Source organism: Marmota marmota, unplaced genomic scaffold (assembly GCF_001458135.2).
Source record: "Marmota marmota marmota unplaced genomic scaffold, marMar, whole genome shotgun sequence".
NCBI lineage: Eukaryota > Metazoa > Chordata > Mammalia > Rodentia > Sciuridae > Marmota > Marmota marmota.
Genome location: NW_026000019.1, coordinates 10,566,401 through 10,580,935, shown reverse-complemented (window position 1 = coordinate 10,580,935; position 14,535 = coordinate 10,566,401). Strand labels below are relative to the sequence as shown.

At 39.7% G+C, this 14,535-nt stretch overlaps 1 protein-coding gene across 5 annotated transcripts in view; it reads left to right on the top strand.

Moving 5' to 3' along the window:
* The window catches only part of Rgl1 (ral guanine nucleotide dissociation stimulator like 1), a 245,024-nt gene that overhangs the window by 57,041 nt on the left and 173,448 nt on the right, over positions 1 to 14,535 (top strand). For 2 of the 5 annotated variants that reach the window (XM_048809850.1, XM_048809847.1), the window contains exon 2: positions 8,873 to 8,976. The exons of 2 other annotated variants lie outside the window; for them this stretch is intronic. The gene's annotated coding sequence lies outside the window, so the exon portion shown is untranslated. The remainder of the gene's footprint in view (positions 1 to 8,872; positions 8,977 to 14,535) is intronic. One more of the 5 variants, XM_048809848.1, reaches the window with a different exon arrangement.

Here is a 14,535-nt window from a genome sequence, read left to right as displayed (position 1 = left end):
ATTCTAACTAGGGTGAGATGATTTGCTGTTCATTTGTGGTTTTGATTTGCATTTCCCTGATGATTATTTCTGTTGAAAATGTTTTTCATATACCTATCGATCATTTGTGTATCTTCTTTTGACAAATGTCTATTTAGGCAATTTATCAATTTTTAAATCAAAATATTATTATTTGCTATTGAGTTCCTAATATATTCTGAATATTAGTACCTGGTTAGATGAAAAGTTTGTGAATATTTTCTCTCATTCTATACATTATTTCTTCATTCTGTTGATTGTTTCCTTTGTTGCAGAAGCATTTTAGATTGGCATAACACCATTTGTCAATTTTTTCTTGTGTTGCCTGTGCATTTGGAGTCATATCCAAAACATCTTTGCCCAGACCAATGTCCCGAAGCATTTCCCCTGTTTCCCTCTAGTAGTTTTATAGTTTTGGGTCTTCCATTTAATTCTTTGAGTTGAGTTTTCCACATGGTGAGAGGTAGGAATTTAGTTTCATTCTTCTGCATGTGGATATCCCGTTTTCCCAGCATCATTCATTGAAGATGTTTTTCCTTTCTTTAATATATGTTCTTTGTGTGTGTGTGTGTGTGTGTGTGTGTGTGTGTGTGTGATTTCTTCTTCTTTTTTATTTGTTCTTTTTAGTTGTACATGACAGTAGAATGTATTCTGGCATATCATAATACATGGAATATAACCTAACATATGTTCTTGCTGCTTTTGTTGAAAGTCATTTGGTTATAGACACATGGATTTATTTCTGGGTTCCCTAATCTCTTCCATTGGCTTACAAGTCTGTTCATGCCATGCTGTTTTGGTCACTCCAGCTTTGTAGTATGTTGTGAAGTCAAGTATTACAAAGCCTCCAGCTTTGTTCTTTTGAATCAGTATTGCTTTGGCTATTTGAGGTCTTTAGTAGTTCCATACAAATTTTAGGAGTGTTTTTCTAATTACATGAAAGCTGTCTTCGATATTTTTGAATTTATAGGTCACTTTGGATAGTATGGACATTTTTGCAATATTAATTCTTTAATTCATGAACATGGATGTTTTTTCCTGTGCATATGTGTGTGTGTGTCCAGTTAAATTTATTTCATTAGTGTTTTTTTTTTTAATATTTATTTATTTATTTTTTAGTTTTCTGCGGACACAACATCTTTGTATGTATGTGGTGCTGAGGATCGAACCCGGGCCGCACGCATGCCAGGCGAGCGCGCTACCGCTTGAGCCACATCCCCAGCCGTCATTAGTGTTTTATAATTGTTATTTTTAGAGATCTTTCATTTCCTTGGTTAAATTTATCCCTGGGTATTTTATTGTAATTTATGTAGCTATATTGCTTTCTTTATTTTTTTTCTCAGAAAATTTGGTATTGATATATTAAAATGCTCTGAATTTTATATGTTGATTTTGTACTCTGTCACCTTACTGAATTTGTTTATCAGTTCTGACTTTTTTTTTTTTGGTGAAGCCTTTGAACTTTTCTTTATAAAATCATGTTGTTTGCAAACAAAGATAATTTGGTTTCCTCCTTTCTTATTTGAATGCCCATAATTTTTGTTTTTGTGTTTAATCTTTCCTTTTAAACAAACCTCCTTTCCTTTCTTCCTCCTTCTCGAGTTAACTTCTCGCTTATGTTATGATGAAGTGATATCTTAGATGACAAATTTCTGCCACAGGGGCTTCTGGTAGAAGGCACAGGAGAAGTGAGATGAGGGCCATTGTAGCTCTGTAGTTCTGAGGGTGGACAGTTGAGCAGGAATAAAACCCCAAATAGAAACCTTGTAATTCACATGCACACCAGTGATATCCAACCCATCCTGTGGGTTCCCTGGTTGAGACGGTAACTGTTGTTCTGCAGCTGAGTATGTGGTATGAGGAGAATTGAGGCAGGTCCCAGAAGTTGGGTGTTGTCCAGAACTGAGGGCTCTTGGAGTAGCCCTTAAATAAACTTTGACCTTTTAGTGTTCTTTGGGTTAAACCTCCCAGCTTCCTCTTGTCCAAGATTAACTTTCTGCCCCTTGGAAAGAATAAATTGAATCCTGGGTCTGAACCAAATTTAAATCTGTCTCCTAGAGATTTTCAAGGACTATTAAGGCGTAACACGACACGGCCCCTTTCCTCAATATTGTCTCTCTAACTTCTCATTTCCTTGGCAACTTTATGTCTGATTTTTTGAATGGGTGTTGCTCTGGTCATTTGCCCAGAAAATAGCTCTGGATGAGCAACCATAGGAGAGAGTTTTATATCTCTTGGGAAGGGAAAGGTTAAAACTTTTATTTCCAAGAGCACTGGCTGCATGAATTCTTGGATGCCGTAGTCCCCAGGAGAGTGTGGTGTGCTGGGCTGTAGCTAGTGCACATAATTCCACACAGGCGGGAGTTGGCTGTGCAGAGCCGCCTGTTTACAGCAACTTCCTGAGTCTGCTAATACACCAGATTGAGTGGATAAAAGATTAATTTGAAGTTCTTGACTCACATTCTTTACATTAAACATTGGAAACCACTTTTTCCTTTGATCTTTATTCTAGGTTATTCTGGATTTTAAGCTTCTAGGTATGAGATAATATTAAATAAATTTCTTGATGTTTGCCAACCCTACTCACAGCCTTTGCTTCAGATCATTTCGACATAAAGCATTTGCCTTTTAGCTAGTCTGAAAATATATTGTAGAATGTTGCCAGTAATGGGTTTCTTGGAGTTTAATCTTTGGGTATAGGGTTTGTGATTTGAGTTCACCATCTGATTTATGTATTCTGCGGCCATCATAACTCATATTTGCAAATCTGCGTACTACTGGGACACTGGGGCTCTTATGTCTGACTTAATTGCATATTTAAATGTAAGACTAGAATGAAAGCTAAAAAAGCAGATGGATTTGGAAAGGAGATTGCCCTGTTTTGAGGTCATATGTGGAGCTAAGAAATTGCTGGAGCAGCTCTGACAGAGATTTCAGGAAAACTATCTTGTAATATTTCCATTTATCGCAGTTTGCAGTCTGGCTGAAAATGTAGTTAGATCAGCCTTTTGCAGAGCTCTTGGTATTTCTGCAGCTCTTTTTAGAAAGCCTTGAAAATGAAAAGCAAAGGAGTCCACAGAATCTCAAGTATCCACGCCTCAATCATTAAAACTCGTAGATGATCTAACTGGGAAAGAGATGAAGCCCTGTTAAGCGAAGGTGTGCATGACATGGTACATATGTGGAGGCTGCTCTTGCAGATATGACATCATGCCAAAGGCACCTGATGGCCGTGGGGAGAAAGCATCAGCTCCGCAGCAAGCACACCAAAAAAGTCCTTTGTAGGAGCTCTGCCTATTATATTTTGAGTTTCCATTATTTTAGATTCTTTTTTATCTCTCACCTGAATCAGCTGTGCCATCTGTGTAAGTCAGTAGACATCTCAGAATTTCCAACTGGTCCAGTTAGTCCTGTGTTAATATTTCATTTACTATCCCTAATGAGAACAAACTGCATTTGCTCCTAAAGCATTTTTTTTATTTTTTGGTGGAGGTGGGGAGTGGTTACTGGGGATTGAACTCAGGGACGCTCAATCATGGAGCCACATCCCCAGCCCTATTTTGTATTTTAATTAGAGATAGGGTCTCATGAGTTGCTTAACGCCTTGCTTTTTCTGAGGCTGGCTTGGAACACGCAATCCTCCTGTCTCAGCTTCTTGATGAATCTTTCCAGAACTATCATTCCTATTCTTCAGGAAAAAGAAACAAGGTATCAGAGAATTTCTGTGATTTGTTCAAAATATATGACCAGACTACAGGATCACGAGGGCAGAATAATATATTTTATGATGTCATCTGCCAACCCTCAGGTACTTGAAGCTCTCCCTATATGCAACGTGCATAAGGAGATTTAAACCGATAGAAATGACTGGATTGTATCAGTGATTTTTAAATATTTTTGGCCAATGAACTTATGTAATAGCTCAATGTGTTAAGCTACAAGTTCTATTTTATTAGCATGGATTTATTTTGCAGGTTCATGTTTCTAATAACTACTGATTTTCATTTTAATCTGTAATACTCACAAGGCTATTACTGGACATACATATTTGAAATTTGGATTTATGGATGTCAGTTGGAACCTCAGTATTCAATGCAATTTTAAGTTTTGTTTGCTTGGCCAATATTGAAAAGTTTTTATTTATAGACAAATTCTTACAAATAGGTATAATTTTCTTTTTTTTAAATTTTTTTTATTGGTTGTTCAAAACATTACAAAGCTCTTGACATATCATATTTCATACATTAGATTCAAGTGGGTTATGAACTCCCATTTTTACCCCAAATACAGATTGCAGAATCACATCGGTTACACATCCACAATTTTACATAATGCCATATTAGTAACTGTTGAATTCTGCTACCTTTCCTATCCTCTACTATCCCCCCTCCCCTCCCCTCCCATCTTCTCTCTCTACCCCATCTACTGTAATTCATTTCTCTCCTTGTTTATTTTCCCATTCCCCTCACAACCTCTTATATGTAATTTTGTGTAACAATGAGGGTCTCCTTCCATTTTCATGCAATTTCCCTTTTCTCTCCCTTTCCTTCCCACCTCATGTCTCTGTTTAATGTTAATCTTTTCCTCCTGTTCTTCCTCCCTGCTCTGTTCTTAGTTGCTCTCATTATATCAAAGAAGACATTTGGCATTTGTTTTTTAGGGATTGGCTAGTTCACTTAGCAAAATCTGCTCTAATGCCATCCATTTCCCTGCAAATTCCATGATTTTGTCATTTTTTAGTGCTGCGTAATACTCCATTGTGTATAAATGCCACATTTTTTTTTTTTTTATCCATTCATCTATTGAAGGGCATCTGGGTTGGTTCCACAGTCTAGCTATTGTGAATTGTGCTTAACACCTAAGCCTACTCAAAATATTCTTCAATCTGATTGACCTGAGCACTTGAACAATGACTAACAGGAAGTTTTAGACTCAGTTAGAATAGCTATATAACTATTCCTGAGGAGGTTCATCGTTCTCATCCTCTCTTAAACCTTGTCCAATCACCATCCTCTGGAACAGCACTGACTGGTAAAGGTCCCAGGCCCCCTTATAGCCAATCTGGCTGTAAATTCTAAGTCTTACCTCAGGGGGACCTGTCCAGCAGTATTTGATACTCTCCATCTTTCTCCTCTTCACTAACCTTCCAGGTCTCCACTGTCCTGGATTTCTCTCCACCTCGACGGACACTTCTCACTTCCCTTTCTGCTTTCTTTTCATTTCCTGACTCCTTCAAACCTCTATCAGCATTTCCCAACCATGGCTTCTCATCTGAACCACAAAACTCAGAAAGTGATTTGAGGGTCTGTTTTCTCATTTTTTTCCCCAGAGAAAATAATACTGTTCTAGATGCATAGGAAGGAAGTTAATTTATTATATACAAGGGTGTTTTAGAAAATTTATCTAATTTTTTCACATAACCTCCGTTGAACAGGTTCCCAGACTCAGTCCATAGACTTCTGGGATTTGATCCAGTGTCATGGCCTTCAATGTCATCTACATGTTGATAACTCCCAAATTTGTATCTCTAGTGTACTCCCCTACCTGAACACAAGGTAGTATTCTATCCAACATCTAGTCTTAAATATCTAGCTGACATCTTAAACTTAACATGTTCAAAACCAAAACCTGATCTTTCCCCCCAAAGTTGTTCCAGGCATAGTTATCAGCTCTCGGGGGCAAAATTTAGTTATCTCTGAACTTGTCTCTTTTGTTCACATTTTACATCCAATCCTTCTGCAAATCCTGTTGTATATATCTTCCAGATACACTCAGAATCTTATTAATTCTTGCTTTTTTGACTTTACCACCCTGGTCTAAGCCGTATCCTCTCTCTAGAACTTCAGCAGTTTCCTGTCAGGCCTCCCTGCTTTAGCTGTTGGACCCCCAGTTTATTCTGTACGCAGCAGCCACAGTGACCCTTCTGATGTCAGCCCTCTGTTCAGGATCCTTCAGTGGCTCCCCGCTTCATGGCAAAAGCTCAAGACATTTCAGTGGCTGTTATCCATGGCACCTCTTTCCAGACCCTGTCCAGAGTTTCTGCTGTTCCTCCAACACAGTAAGCTCCTTCCACCTGTGCACTTCCTGCTGTCAGGACGGGTCTTCTCTCCCTGTCCTCAGTCCTCTTAGTTTACTCCCTAGTTTCTCTCAAGTCTTTGCTTAAATGACAATGACCTCAGTGCGGCCTTTTTCCACAACCTTTTTAAAACTGTAAGATTCTCTATCACTCTCTGTCCTCATTCCATTGCTCATATCCCTCCTGTGGCTCTCAACACTTTGTGCTTGTCATTTTCTAGTATTTTACATGGTTTTATTATTTTTATTGTCTGGCTCCTCTACTAGTGTGCAGGCTCTATATAGGCAGGGGGTTGGCCAAGTGTCTGGAACAGTCTTCATAGAGCCTGTTCAATAAAAGGCTGCCGAATGGTGAGTAGGCATTTGAAATTTGGAATGTGATGAATGGAATTTCAATCATTTAAAATTCTTCTATTGCATACAATACCTCTTAAATATATCTTATAATATTATGAGGTTTTCAATGGTGGTGTTAAAAACTCAGATACCTTCATAGTCATTCCTGTTAAATCTTTACTCAAAGATTCAAAACTGTCATTGGCTTTGTATATTAAGGCCAAATTCTGTTGCACGCTGATTTTTTTAAAAAAATATTTATTTTTTGGTTGTAGTTGGACATAGTACCTTTATTTTTTGTTTTTATGTGGTGCTGAGGATCTAACCCAGGGCCTCGCACATGCTAGGCAGGCACTGTACCACTTGAGCCACAACCCCAGCTCTGCATGCTGATTCTTCATCTGCATGCTATGCATTTCAATGCTATCATTGCTGAATTAATCAAATTGAGCATAATATAGTATCAGCCAGAGTGCAGGTACCCCAGATTCATTGGCTCCTCTCCCCCTCTACTCTATTTTGTAGGGGGCTAACCCCTGCAGATTGTGGTTCTCATGTGTGAGCATCCTTCTGTGGACATTGGCTGGGCTAGTAGGAGGCACTAGTGGCTATCAGTGAGGCAGGGAGAAGCCTGGGACTTGCCCAGGCTTCTGCCAGCTGACTGTCAGCAGCAGAGTCTACTTCTATCAAGTGATTCCAGCCTAGAGTTCTGGGGCCAGCTCCCACCAGTTCACAAGGGATAAATTTATTTTTATTTCTCTAATTTCACATCTAGTGATACCACACTGATAACTTAAACTAGACCTTGATGGGAATATCTACACCTCAGAAATTACAAATGTTACAAACCAAGCTTTCCCCCAATGGAGAGCCATTTTGCTTAACATTTACCAGGGGGTGGGCCTAGCCCCAGCCTCTGTATTCTGGTAATACCATAACACCCCCTTCTCCTTTTAGTTCTCCAGTCTAGAAATGGTGGTGGTGTCTGATTGTTAAAAATATCTGAATTATACACTTTTTCTTGCTTAGACTATGTTCCTGAGTCACCTTCCCATTTAGAAACAGGGAATGATTTCTGTTTTTCTATACACTGATTTTTTAATATGTAACCTAGAGCAATCAGGCTATGTTGGAGTAAACTCAATCTTTGGCAAGACAAAACAAAAATCATTTAATCTAAAATTCTTGTATCAGTGCCTTGCCTTGGAACAAAAATACTTTGATATGAAAAGTAAACTCTGGATCTCACTGTCAAAATTAATGCAAATTATTTTGAAATGCTACAACTTAAAGACAGTACCCTCATATAGTTAATGCTTTATATAACATTATCCAACATTGTTCTGGAAGATTATGCCATCTTCTTATCAGCTAGTACTTGTCTCTGAAGTTATAAGGAATGCTTGAACACTTTTTTCAATTGTTTTCTTTATAGATCCTGTCATTGTTCTGGCTATGTCTGAGTCACTATTTGCAGATTTGATCACATTTTGGTTGAGTTACTTAATAATATGCTCAAAGTCACTTAAATACTTTCTTCTTTTTTGATGCATGTCTTGAATGTTTTTTAAGGCCATAAACTTTATGTTTGACTATAGGAACAAATTGTATAAAAATGGACCATAGAAAGAACTATAATATCCATAGTCTCATTTAGTTGAATTTTAAAGATTTTAGCCATATTATTTATCACATGTGTTAGGTGTCTATTTTGGATACTGTGAGCTATAATATCTGACATGGTACCAGCATTTTTGAGAGTAAGGCAGCTTGGTCATCTAACAGACTTACTGCAGGGTCTGTAGCTAAGGATTTAATAGTGTTTACCCAGTGTGTTTCCCTCACATGTATTGATAAAACTTTTCCCGAATGATGTTTTTAAAGTTTCACTATTAGTCCAGACTGATTAAGCATCATTGAAATTCTACTTAGCTCCATCTATAGTCCTGCATCAGAATCTATTAAAAATTGCTCCAGGTAACGGACTTGGACTTTAATTCTATCTTTCATCTCTATGCCCATGTTACAAAGTCCTCCGAGGAGGATTCCAGCGAGTCCATCTCTCTATATAGATAACCAACTTATTTAATTCAGAGTGGAGCAAGTGATGGACTATAATTCCTCTATTTTAATATTTTCATCTATAGATTCTGGGACAGTCTGATAAATTGTGTTAGGTCCAACCTAGTTTCCCAATTCTGGGAACCCTCCTCTCCCCAGCTAGAGCCACTGATCATATGTTCCAGCTTCCTCTGATTTATTTCCCTTGCTGATGCTGGCTGCCTCTATCCTTCAGCCCTGGTTTGAGAATTTGAATCCTTGCTTCGTTCTAGTATGCAGCCTTTGTACTGTATTATTTGTAACAGGTCTTTCAGCTGTCTTGGTTCTCATTTACCTGCCCACTCAACATCTGCTTCCTTTTTCTTACTCTTCCTTTTCCCAGGACCTAGAGATATGCCCCAAATTCCAACTTGAAGTCTGAGATCCACCAGCTGTTGACAGACTCCTTGAAACTTACGTCTGCATTTCTGATCTCCTGAACAGTGAGTGAGTCCTCATCTCATCTGTCTTGCTGTTTGGACAATTATTTGTTGACTGTGGTACTTTGCTTTCCAAACTGAGCTTTCCCTTATTGTGTGGGAATGTACCACTTCTCTCAGTGACTGTGGCTAGACTAATTCTAAATTCAAACACCTCTTCCCACTCCTACCTGCAACCTGTTGAGACCTGAACAAAGCAATTACCTACTCATTTAAGTCCCATGATAAACCAAACTGGACCACTAACCACTTCAATTATGGTAAGTGCTTTTATGAGAGAAAGGAGCTGCAAGCCTATGATGGTACCTATGTGGAGTTAGTACCACTGGGTTCAGCCCATGATGGAAGCATTTGGGTTGGATTCAACTTTGTAGTGTTTTTCTGGGAGCATCCATGGAGTATTATCAATATGGGTCTCACATGAAGTCTTCCTATGTCTCAGGAAATGGAAGGCAGTTTTCAAGAATCTTAAGCAACTCATGGGGAAACAGCCTTAAAGTAATTAGTATTAGAGCTTCCCTGGTACTGACCTTAGAGGTCACCTGGATATTAGTCTGAATCTTGATATGGTTTGAATGTTTTCCTCAAAGATCATGTGTTGAAAATTTAATCCCCAAGTCAGTGTTCTGAGGTGGAGCCTAAAAAGATGCAATTAGGTCAGTAGTACTCTGTCCTCATGAATAGATTAATGTCCTTATCACAGAGTAAGATAACACACATATCAGGAGAGTGGGTTGTTGAAAAGGGAGTTCAGCCTCCTTGTTCTTTCCTGTACTGTGCTCTCCTGTCCTTCTGCCTTCCACCATAGGATGACATTAGCAAGAAGGCCCCTGCCAGAGGTAGTTCTTCAATACTGGACTTTCCAGCCTCCAGAACAATGACTCAAATAAACTTCTGTTGTTTATAAGTGACCCAGTTTGAGGTACACTGTTAGAACAACATGAAATGAACTAAGATGACATTTGTTTTTGAGGTGCTGACCGGAAGTTCCTGAGAGAATAGGAGATATGCAGTATTTTCCTACCTTATTTCCTCACCCCATTCATGTGTTTGGAGGAAAGGAGAGGCAGAGTAGAAAGGGGCATGATCCATCAGGAAAGGCTTGAAGATCTATCTTAATTGTTTGGGCAACCAAGTTTTTCAAAATGGACAGTATTCATTGGGAGTTGAAATAGGGAACAGCTTTCCCCCAAACCCACTACTCTGCTTTCCTGATGTTAGACTCTTACTCTTCCATTTGTCTTTTCTTTTCTAAAGTTTTATTTTTTGTTATTATTTTTCATAGTGCCTTTATTTTGCAGAAAATGCTCTGCACATTGTCTTCAGCTGCTTTGTCAAAAGAATGGTGTAGAACAGTCATTGATTTATCAACATAAGAGATGTTACATGTACTTGAACACATTTTCGTGGGTAGAACAGCCAGTTTTCTAATTCAACAAAAAGCTTCTGTCCTCAACTATGATTTTATTCTGTCCTTAACAGCTCAACTCAAAACTATGTTACTTGCCACAAAATGGTCTTAAAACTACTTGAAGACAAGAGACTTCAGGTTTACCTTTTACTTCACTAAAATAGGACCATTGGAGTTTTCAAATTCTGGTATACCAAAATCATCTATATACTGTATACAAAGCAAGCAAACAAAAAAGTTTCTGGAATCTGGCAAACTTCTTCTTTTTTTTTTTTTTTTAACTGTGAATCATGGTGAATTATGTCAACTATATTGCTTGAATACTTGAATTCACCTGTAGCACATAAATGACTCAGGACAACACTGTTACTGCAGATAGGAAAGAGGATAATAGTGATGGAATTCTGATAGAAAACAATATATATTTTTCTCCTCTTATTTTAAAATGAAGTTAATAAGGTTTTATTTCCTTCCCTTGACCCACGAGACCCATGTCTATATAGTGGATCAACTGAATGAACAACAGAAAGGCTGTTGCATCTTTGAAGACAAGGGTCTTAGTTCCATGGAAGATGGCTAAACAGTTATCAGGAGAGCTTGGGCGGAGGCATTGTACTGGCTTACCGGAATGTCTATAACCATGGCAGCCCCTTCAGACAGAGCTATATGCTGTATACAAAGCCCGTGATGGAAGCATGGGTTGGATTCAACTTTGTAGTGTTTTTCTGGGCGCATCCATGGAGTACTATCAATATGGGTCTCACATGAAGTCTTCCTATGTCTCAGGAAGATGGAAGGCAATTTTCAAGAATCTTAAGCAAATCATGGGGAAACAGCCTTAAAGCAATGCTGGTTTGAGTAGGCATTCCCAGGCTGAACCAATTGTTAAAGAATGAGATCATGGATAAACATGCAGATGAATTGTCAGAGTCTGTTGGGGAACTGTTGCCAAGAGCACAAGGCTGGGTTAAGAGATTGAATGCTGGTACCTCAGGGCAGGGTGCCTTTCATAACCTGTGTGGAGGGAAGGAGAGGGAGCCTCTAAACTGAGAATGGGTACTGATTCCAGGAGTGAGCCACCCTCCTTGGTACCCATATTTCTGTCTGTCTTGAGGTTCTTCCATCGTATCTTTGTAATTGCTTCTTTCCTTTGCATCAAGAAAAACTTTGCAAATGGACTGTATTTAATTTTAAGAGCTGTGATCTCATTCCATTAAGCTCCCACAGATATATACTGGTTCTATGGAAACCAGTGGCTGGGAATTGTATATTATGGACTCCTGACTCTCACTATATATGAATTTGAAGCTCATGCTTATTAAGGAGTTCAGAATGATCTGGTTCTTGGATGGAGCTTGTTGATGAGCTTGACTTTGCTGAAGGAGGCAGATGTTTTCACCTAGTAACCCCTGAAGCTGGGTGAGGCAGGGCAGATGTTTACACAGCTGGGAGCCTGCAGCTCAAGCTAACCCTCTGGCACACATTTCCCATTTTTGCATTTCTAGCAGTGGTTGTCTGCCACCCCAAAATCCAGCAGGGCAGAATATTTGGCATTGGCATCCAGCACCAGGGACATCTGCTTTCTGTTCTTGGTCATGATCATCTTGAAGCTCAGCCATAGCTCACTCTGCTCCAGGCCCACGTGCAGCTCCTGCTGCCATAGGGCAGTAAGAGGACAGTCACCCTTCTTACTTCTCTGTGGCAATGTGCTCACTTGTCGTGGCTCAGCAGGTGGTCCAGTTTGTATCGCAGGCACCCTGGGCCCAGGTGCCAAGGGAGCTCATCCACTTCTTCCCTCCCTCCCCAGAAGCCCATCTCACTCGCTGAGAGCCACCTTCTCTCTCAGTGGCCATTCAGGCCAAGATCTGTGATGGTTCCTTGGACTCAGTGTAGTCTCAGGAGGAGGGTGAGGATAGAGATGTGGGAGCCAGTGTCAGGAGGTGATTATGCTTGAACTCCCTCAGGCATGACTAGAATAGGGCCCTTGCTCTTTCTTTTTTCCATCTGCTGTCTTCTGGGTCTCTTCCAGCAGGATTGGAGAAGTGGTGGGAGTGGGTGACTAGGAGGAAAGGGCTGAAATGCTGTTGCTCATCTGGGTGCTGCGTATCCTTGATGCTCTCTATGTGACATGCTAACACATGTCTTCTCTCTGGGCTGTACTTCTGCCTTCTCTTTACTCTTTCTTTGATTTTATCCTAAGCTCCTGCCCCAAGAGCATAATTGACCCCACCACCTCTTAGTGAGTCAGCCCTCTTAGACAGGTCTACTCAAATATCTCAAGTCTGAATTAACTCTTTGCGGATTCTACTCAGATCCTAGGAAACACAGACATCCCATAGTGGTTTTCTGCCCTTACTTTGCACTCTACTCTTGTTTTGGCTTCAGCCAATCTCTTCAGTGGGAAACAGACCCTGGGCTCTAAAACTTTCAGATTCCACAAACCCCTGCATCTATTCCCTAGATACTGTTCGGTCAGCCTCTGTCCACACAGCCTGCAGTCACTCCCAGCTTCAGTGAGCAGTTTTCTGGGAGCTCTCCAACTCCTCCACCCTCATTGCACTTAATGGGTATATAGGGAGTATATTTGTGGGTGACAGAAATATCACAGCCAACTCTTGCTGGGTACCTCAACCCTCTCTTATGGTCACTAAGGTGAATGGGGTGAAGATGAATGTCTAAGGCCTTGAGGTTTACCCTTGGCAAGCATCCCAGGGGAATCTACTACACATCCTGCTTTAATCATCTGGGGAATTCTGCTATGTGTTCAGTTGAACCTTTGGTGCTCAGTGGATTCAACAGCCATGTAGACCTTTGCCCTAGGGTGTCATGCCAGATAACCCTGCCAGTCTCCACCATCTCAATGTGCACAGAGGATGGCAGATGTATTCACAATTAACACCTATGATGACAGTTCAGATAGCAAATAGATACTAATTAAAGTCACTTTATCTACCCTAGAACTAAATGGTTAGTCTGTTAGCTAAATGCAAAGTTCTGTGTGGTCCTGAGTAAGTCTCTCAGTATTCTCATCTATAAAACTAACATAGCAGTAGAGGTTTACTTGGCAAGGTTGTTCTGAGGATTAAAGTACCCTAAATTGGGTAATTAAAATGATCATAAAGTATTTTCCAAAATTGAAGAGCCACGGAAATGAAAAAAATACTTACCAAGGGACCCAGTGAGGGGCTATGCTTGAACTGTGGGCCATTCCTTGGGCAGTAGTAATTTCCTGGCAGGAACTGCCCTGGGAGGGACCTTGACAGACATTACACAGAGCTAGTTTAAGAAGGGCTGATTGACGTGTAGTTATTATTTTATCTTTGTAAAGCTGCAGTGCGAGGCCGGAGACAGCGGGAGGAGGCTGTTGAAGTATTCACTTGACAGCCTGCCATTGTCAGCTCTAATGGGAGGGAGATGTCAGTGGTCAGGGGACAGCCTTGGGTGTAAGCAGTTCATTTTTAGTTCAGCTGCAATAACTCCTGCTGGTGATTTAATACTGTTACTTTGGACTCCCCATGTGTGCTTGAGTGAATAAATGTGTGTGTGTGCATGTGTGTGTGTGTATGTACACATTCATGCAAACAATTCCTATTCACTCATTTTGTGATTGTCAGTGGGCCACATTTTCTTAGGTTTCTGAGGCTTAGTATTAAGCAAGTATTTTTTTTTCTCCCTAAGGATGATTTGTTTTGTTGTATAAGAAAGCAAACAAAAATAAATGATTAATAATTTTGTTTATGTCTTCATGGCTGTGAAGCGTGGCTGGTATTAAGGCAATTGAAGATGGTTCAATATGGATTTTAATTTCAGTTTCTATAGTAGAATGGAATTGTGAAAGTCAAGTGTTCTGGTCTAAAATAAAGAAATGTTTTGTGACATTCTTATTTAAAAAAGTTTTATAAGAGGTTAGGAAGTCCCTGTTCAACTTTAGTTTTGCCACTGCAAAATTATTAAAGACTTCAGGTTCTAAGACTTATGAAACTGTCAGGAGGTAGTTTTTATCAGTTGGCACTGAATAGTCCACAGCTTAGTTGGGACTTGCCTGTTCATCCTTTGCTTTTGATGATTGAATAACAGTGGGATGGTGACTTGTAAAATAAGCTACATTGCCATTTTTCTTTAAAATCCAGGAGTCTAAACCCCATTTTGTTTTGC